Genomic DNA, 7,950 nt, shown 5'->3' on the forward strand with positions numbered 1-7,950 from the left:
AGCCAATGTTAGTGTCTATGAGTCATCAGTGATCAAATGTACTCTTCCATGTGATTGATAGGGTTTAGGTCAAATTGTTATATTTTCAAATAATATTTTTAAATAAAATTTGATCATTGTCGGCGTCTAGGTATTATCATTGCTCCCTCTATTTTCAAGGTCATAAAATTCCATCATGATCATGTCATCACTCTAGCTTTGGATAGAAAAGGCTCTATATAGGGAGCTTGTAGAGTCTCATCAAGAGGTTGTAGGGCAGGAAGAGGAGCATAAGACAAAGCAGCAGGTGTAATAGGGCATCAAAAGAGTGTCTTGGTCATTATTTTAGTCATCAAATCATAATCATGCATATTGTAAAGCTTCAAAGTTCCAAATCATGGTTTTACATATGCATTTGGTGTCATCATTAGGTCAGGTCATTATAAGTCATGTACAAAGTCATGTCATCACCATAGTCACCATCATGGGAGTTAGTAATTAGGGAAATTTTTTCAAAAATATTTCAAAGTACATGTACCCCTCATGGATATGTAACCTTTCCAAATAAAGTTATAAAGCTGCAGTACACTACCACATCACATCATTTCTCAATAAGGACATGTGATGTCATACCATCACCAAAAGAAAAAATCGATGTTCAAGCTATAAAGAGACCATCTAAGCATTCAAACACTTCATTTCATCTTCCTAGAGCTCTCCTCCACCGTTGAATTTCACCTCAACCTTCAAAACTCTGATTTTTCCATCACTAAGCCCTTTCTAGCATGCACGCTGCATTTCTACCTAGCACATTGCACTTCTACTAGACCACAATGTGCTTCTGAGGATTTCAATGCGCTTCTGTGCGAAAGCCATATTTCGAGTTTTGCTTGGTCAAAGTCAACTTTGGTTGATGTAATTAGTGTCAAAATATTTTTACGTGATGTAGTTGAGTATTATAATGATGGTTACAGTGAATATTTTGTAATTAAATGCTTTCAAGTCAAATTCAAATAAGTTTATGTGAAAGAGGAAAGTAGTTTCTAACTACTCGTGATGTGATAGGGATTAGGTGGGAGTACGAAATCAGTTCCTAGGAAGTAGGATTTGACCCCTGAGAGGGGGAATGTTGTTTTAAATCTATATGTAGTCAAAATGAACTCATAGAGGGGGTTGGATTCCTGAAGCTCATCCCTTGGACTATTGTACTAGACATTTTTGCATAAATATATGTAGTTGCAACTATTTTCATGGGATTCTTGTGATGTGATTTTTGGCACTGTGTTTCTTCAGTTTTCTTTATGAATTTGATGATTAAGTATTTATAGCATCCATCTATATTCTTATGGTGATTATCTCTTAAGTTTTAAAGCATATTTCATGATCAATATGCTATGTTTTGTTTGAGGTTTGCACATAAGTGTTTTCTCTTCTAAGCAAATGAATTCATACTTATATGCTCATTTTTCTTCTTCTTTTCCCCTCACCATACTACACTGACAAATTTACTTTGTGTCACTGATTGTATCTACCTTGCCCCATATTATCTCTGCAACTCATCATTTGGGATACTTGACCTAGTGCTTCTATCCAACAAACCCTAAATCAAACCCTATTGTGCTAAACACCTAGCCTAAGATCTACATATTCTCCAGTCACTTCCATTGACTATGAGATTGTTTTTGAGAGAGCCCTCTCTGATTTGGTAGGGCTAGCTACCAAGTCCAAAGTTGGTTTGAGTTTACCGGCTTGGCTTCCTTTCTCAGCCTTGGGACACTGAGGAGTGCTAAAATTGAAAACAAATAATCGGGACAATATGTTAAATTTTTTTTAATAAATGTCAACAAAAAGATGTCATTTCTTAATTTGAGAAATGTGTGACTTGTAAAATAACATTATTTATAATTTAAAGTTCTGAAGTGAATTGGAGAAATTGGTGTATTCTTGTTTGTTATGCATTTATATTTGCATACGATAAATACATATGCAATATTTAAAACCAGTACATGCATTTGTAATTTTTTTACAATGGAGTTTTCAATTACCATTATAGCAGGGAGTGAACTTAAAAGATTTGTCTATGCGTGTCTTCTAAGGATTGTACCATTGTGTGTCCTTTCCATACACTTTGTGTACACTTCACAAACTTTATGTGCTTTTGTACTTTTGCCAAGTTTCAGTGTAGGGTGGATTAGTCAAGGGTTTGGGAGCTTAGCATAAAATGCTTATTTTTAATTACTTTATTGACATTAAATGTCCAATAAAGAAACGAAAGGTTGAAAATTTTAGATAGAATTATCATGATATTTATAAAATAACTAAAGTAATAATGTAATCTCCTTATAACTCGTAATTCTTATTCAATCAAAGTAATTTACCAAATATATATTTATTATAAATTATATATAAATGGCCTCTAACCTTGAACAAACTTCGCTCATTTATTATCTTTTACTTTAATTTAGCTATATTTAAAATAAGCGACAGAGACTAGCTACTCTGTAGCACTTGTTAATAACGAATTCTGTGACATTCACATTAAATTATTGACTTTTTATTATTTTTTTAACAAATTTCATTAAGCGTCTTGTCAACCATATTTCATTTACTTCCTTTTTATTTTATTTTTAGCTATCATGAATTTTAAAAACTTATAGGGATCTTAATTTTATTGTTTCTCATAAAACAATAAGTTCATTATGTTGCTTTGTTAAATTTTAAATATTTAATAATATTTTATTAGTCCCTTCCTCACCAATCAATCAAAGTGTGTTGACTCTACATTATTTTGTTGTGTTTTTTCAATTCTAACTAAATTTTTGAGAAAATTCTTAATATTTATATTTTTTTATAAATTCAAAAATAATATTCTAATTTTCAAGAAATCTTAATTCTAATTTTCGATTCGCTGAGGGAGCTCTGATGGGAAATAATTCCCCTGGTGGAGGGAATTTTATTTTTGGTACCCTAACAATTAATTAAATAATAATAATAATAACTAATTTTGTGAATGGTCATTATGTTGGTTAGTTCTCTAATATGTTATTGCTTTGCCTAATTATGTGAGAATTGACACGGTTGTAGGCCCTTTGCATAAGGCTGAGGGGGTGTTAAACAAATCTCCAATTATTTGACTGGTCATTTCATTGGTTAGTGATTTGATACTGACACTCTCTGCAATGATGTCAGAATTGACGTGGTTACGGGCCCTTAGCATAAGCTGTTGGGGATGAAAAAAAATTGCATTTTAACTATGAGGATCGAGTATGCAGACGAAACTATATTTCACAACGAGGAAATTATTTTTTAACTTGTTTTCAGTTGAAGCTTTCTCATATTTAGGTGCAAGGGAGACAATTTGCATAGACATATGATTTCCATGAGTTCTCTGACATTGTGTTATTTCTCTGCCCCAATGGTGCTAGAATTAACACGTTTGCAAGTCGTTTGCAAAGTTTGGGGGAGAGGGGGCACTAAACAAATATGCCAAAGTTGTGATTTTATAGAGCTATGAATATTTGCAGATGACAAGGTATGTGCAGGAGAATGGGGATGCAGATGAAACTTTAATTAATATTTTTGGGGAACGAGGGTGCACAGGAAATTGTATTACGTAGCAGGGAAATTAATTTTAAACTTGTTTGTAGTTGAAACTTTCACATATTTAGCTGTGTGGGAGAACATTTGTGTAGAGTTGTGATTTTCATGAGTACACTAACAACGTGTTATTTCTCTACCCAATTGATCTGAAAGTGGAGGATAACTTCTACTTCCTAAAAACTGATAGCCCTCTGACGCTTTGCAAGTAAAAATGAGTCTTATGAAAAAAACAAGTTTCATGGTCTCTTGAAGGATAATGAGTTAGTTTTCATGTGAAATTTAAACAAGCAATATATCATCATGAAACTCATAAAGGAAATCAAGAAGAGAGACAAAACATAATTTGGTGATGAATTTCACCCCTCTTAGGCTACATCTCCAAGTCTTCTAACGCATCTAGACCACTCCATAGATTTTAGTGATAAAAGAGTACATGAAATATGTTGACAAATGAGTGGCTAGTTTCCCCTTCAAGGAAACATTCTCCTGCGAAGAAGTCTCACTCTGAAAAGCATGACCACCTATAGCTAGTCATGAAACAGTCAACAAGAAAAGGGCTCTCACATCAAGACCCCGTACTCCATCTAAAAATAAGTATAACATGTACAACAACTCCACATTGAAGTATTGTAAAGAGATTTCCTAAAAAAGACATAATGAGAAAATATAAAGAAGAGTTGCACCATAAAAGTCACAGTTGTTGCAGATAACATATGAAGGTTGGAAAACCCCTACAAGGTCCTCTCCATGCTCAAAAGGCCTTCAAAACTACTTCAAACCACTGATTGTACCTAGCACTCAAAGACTCAAACCTGCAAAAATTCCTTCCAAAAGTGCTCTAATAAGTAAAAATAGGCTTCCATTGGATTCAGAATGTCTAAAAACCCCTATCTGGCCTCTTCTTGGGCTCAAAAAGACCAAAAACTCATTAAGTTATGGCTCTCCCAAGTTTCTTCTATTATTCGTCCTCCAAATTAGATAAACCTACAAGTTGAGCAACAAATATGCCCTTTAATCCACTCAGGAGATGACGATTTCACCCACATCTGGTGTAATTTATCACTTAGTTTAAATTCCCAATAACCTTGTCAACGCAAAAATATGGCCACATGGGCACCATAAGGCTGAGGGTTGGGCCAACGGTCAGCCCTTGTCAACCTTAGCACCCGATTCGTCAGATTGTTGGTTGCATGCGGTGATGTGGCCAAGGGTCGAGGCTAATCGCCCACCCCCGTCGTGCTATCCCTCAAAAACTTTGTCATAGGTTATGTACGATCCATGTGACTAGGATTTGGTCCTTACATGTCACCCTCGTCGTTGTAGCCCTTACTGTGCCCTTACCTCTCAGTCTATGATTACGTAGACTGCAATAGGACCCAAAGCTAGGGCCTACAACCCGCCCCCTCTGCCAAGTGTCGTTCTCTTGTGCTCTCGGTCCCGTGGGGTATCTTGTGACCAAGGCCCAGTCCCCAAACTCCTCTTCTCCTTTTTCAATTACGCCAGAATCATGTGGAGGTGCAAATGACTAGGGGTCGGGGCTTTCCACCCAAACCCTTCCCCCAATGCGCCATTGTATAAACCTTAAATGGTTGTGGTACCACCTATGGTTAATAACCACTATGTAGGAGAGTTAGTAGAGTGTTGGAATATGTATTGGTAGGTCGTCAGTTCAATTCCAACCAAGGTTTCTGAGCCCATAAACATTTTTTTATCCAATGTGGAGGCACCACGTGGTGACCTCTGATTGGGCAATGTGGTAGACCACCATTAGGCCACCAAAACATAACTTCGACTAATCAAATCGTGACAACCTGCACCTATACGAGCCCAACATGTGGCAAGTTCTATTTGGTTGACCATATGCGTAGTAGACATGTTGACATCAACAATACGAATTGCAGAGTCAACAGCCCAGTGAGCACACCTGCAAATTTTTTAATTATTGAGCCAAATGATTAGAACATCATAACTTTGGCATACGACATTCGATTGAGGAGATTCAAGTGTCATTGGAATCAAAACGATAAATACTACGACTTTAAGTTGGTTTCGAAAGATTCTAGGCACTTTCATTTTTGAGCAAAATTTTGATCTCTGGATCGCCAATGGTGCTAGAATTAACATATTTGTAGGTGGCAAGGGGGAGGAAGGGGCATTGAACAAATATGAAAGAGTTGTGATTTTATAGAGCTATGAATATTTGCATATGAAGAGGTATGTGCGGGAGAACAAGGATCCAAAGGGAAATTTAATTAATTTAACTATGAAAAAATCTCGAATTAATATTATTATGTTTCATTGTGCAGAGCTTTTACTGTGTGAAATACAGGGAATTTTTTGGATAACAGGGTTGAATAGAAACTTTATTCGGTAGGGATGAAATTAGTGTTAAAATCTTTGCTTGTGTGGATGTTTTATCATGTAGAGGACGAAGTTTGTGCGGGAAAGCAATTGTGTAGAGCTTTGATTTTATAGAGCTATGAATCTTTGCGGAGGACGGGGTATGTGTGGGAGAACATAATAATTAATATTATTATGTTTCATTGTTCAGAGCTTTTACTGTGTGGAGGACAAGGTATGTACAGGAGAATGGGGGTGCATTGGGAAATTTAATTCGCAGGGACGAAATTAGGATGGGGTATTTGCAAGAGAACGGGGTGAATAGGTAAAATAGTATTAAACTATTAATGTTAATTTGTTATTATTAGGTTTAATGTGCGAAGAGGGAACTGTATTGCACTTTGAACTTGTTTGTAGTTGAAACTTTCACATATTTAGTTGCGCGGGAGATCAATTGCATAGAGCTATGATTTTCATGAGTGCTCTGACAATGTGTTATTTCTCTACCCAATGGTGCTAGAATTGACATGTTTGCAGGTCCTTTACAAACACTCGGGGAAGGGTCACTAAACAAATATTCAAGAGATGTGATTTTATATTGCTACGAAGCTTTGTGGAGGACAGGGTATGTGCGAGGGAACATGGATGTAGAGGGACTTTAAGTAATTTAATTATGAACAAATTTTGAATTAATATTATTATGTTTCATTTTGTGAATATTTTACTGTGCACATGACAAGGTATGTGTGAGAGAAGGGGCTACTATGGAACTTTATTCGGAAGGGACAAAATTAATGTTAAAATCTTTCCTTGTGCTGAGATTTTACTTTACAGAGGACAGATTATATGCGGGAGAGCATTTGCATAGAGATTTGATTTTATAGAGCTATCAATCTTTGTACAGGAAGGGTTATGTGTAGGAGAACATAATAATTAATATTATTGTTTTTCATTGTGTAGATTTTTTATTGTGCAGAGGATGGGTTATGTTGGGAGAATGAGGGTGCTTTGGGAAATTTATTTGGTAGGGATGAAATTAGGACGGGGATGTTTGCAGGATAATGAGGGTGAATAGGGAAATTAATTTTAAATTATTTATGTTAATATGTTATTATTATGTTTCATTATGCGGAGAGGGAACTGTATTGTGCATTGACGACATAGTCCCTACCTCTACCACTAACGAGAGCAGTTGCATAAAGATGTGATTTTATAGAGATGTCAATATTTGTAGACTGAAGGAGGTGAAGATGAATATTATTTTGTTTCATTGTGTGGAGATTTGATTGTGCGGAAGATGGGGTATGTGCAGGAGAGAGAGGGATGCATAGGGAACTTATTTCAAAGGGACAAAATTAATGTTAATATGTTATTATTATGTTCCATTTTGTGGAGCTTGCTTGCGCGAAGGTTTCCTTGTGCAAAGATTTTACTGTGCGGAGAAAGGGGAATGTGCAAGAGAATGGTGGTGCAGATGGAACTTTATTCCGCACAGACAAAATTAATTTTAAACTATTTTTCATTTCAAACTTTTGTAGATTTACCTAATACGGTTCGTTGTTAACGTGTCTGTAATGTCTTGGTTTTTTTTTCTTCAGTTAGAGTTTTCCTATGTGTAATGAAAGGTGTGAAGGATGGGGCTTGTGCAAGAAAGATGGGGTTTGTTCTATTGAGTATAAAATTCATCTAAGTGTCTACTTTCCTTTTTCAGAGTAACCATTAGCATGTTTATATTGTCAAAATTCAATAGAAACAGAAAAGATATACAAATTTTATGGGACATTTATTCAGTTAGTGCTCTCACAGTGAGAGAAAGACATGAGTTATTAGTGTGGTTATCTTGTATTATTTCATTTTGAGCTCTTTTCCATTGAAAACTTTTTCAGATTAAATTATGCGGGACAAGAATTGAATGTGCAGAGGATGGCGTATGTGCATGAGAATAGGGATACAAAGGAAACTTTATTCTGTAAACATAAAATTAATTTAAATAGGAACATAAACTCTAATAAACATTACTATTTCCTTTTA

The sequence above is a fragment of the Pinus tabuliformis genome, chromosome X (genome assembly GCF_031772625.1).
Source record: "Pinus tabuliformis cultivar Carrire ecotype Pingquan chromosome X, CPIR1, whole genome shotgun sequence".
Classification (NCBI taxonomy): Eukaryota; Viridiplantae; Streptophyta; class Pinopsida; order Pinales; family Pinaceae; genus Pinus; species Pinus tabuliformis.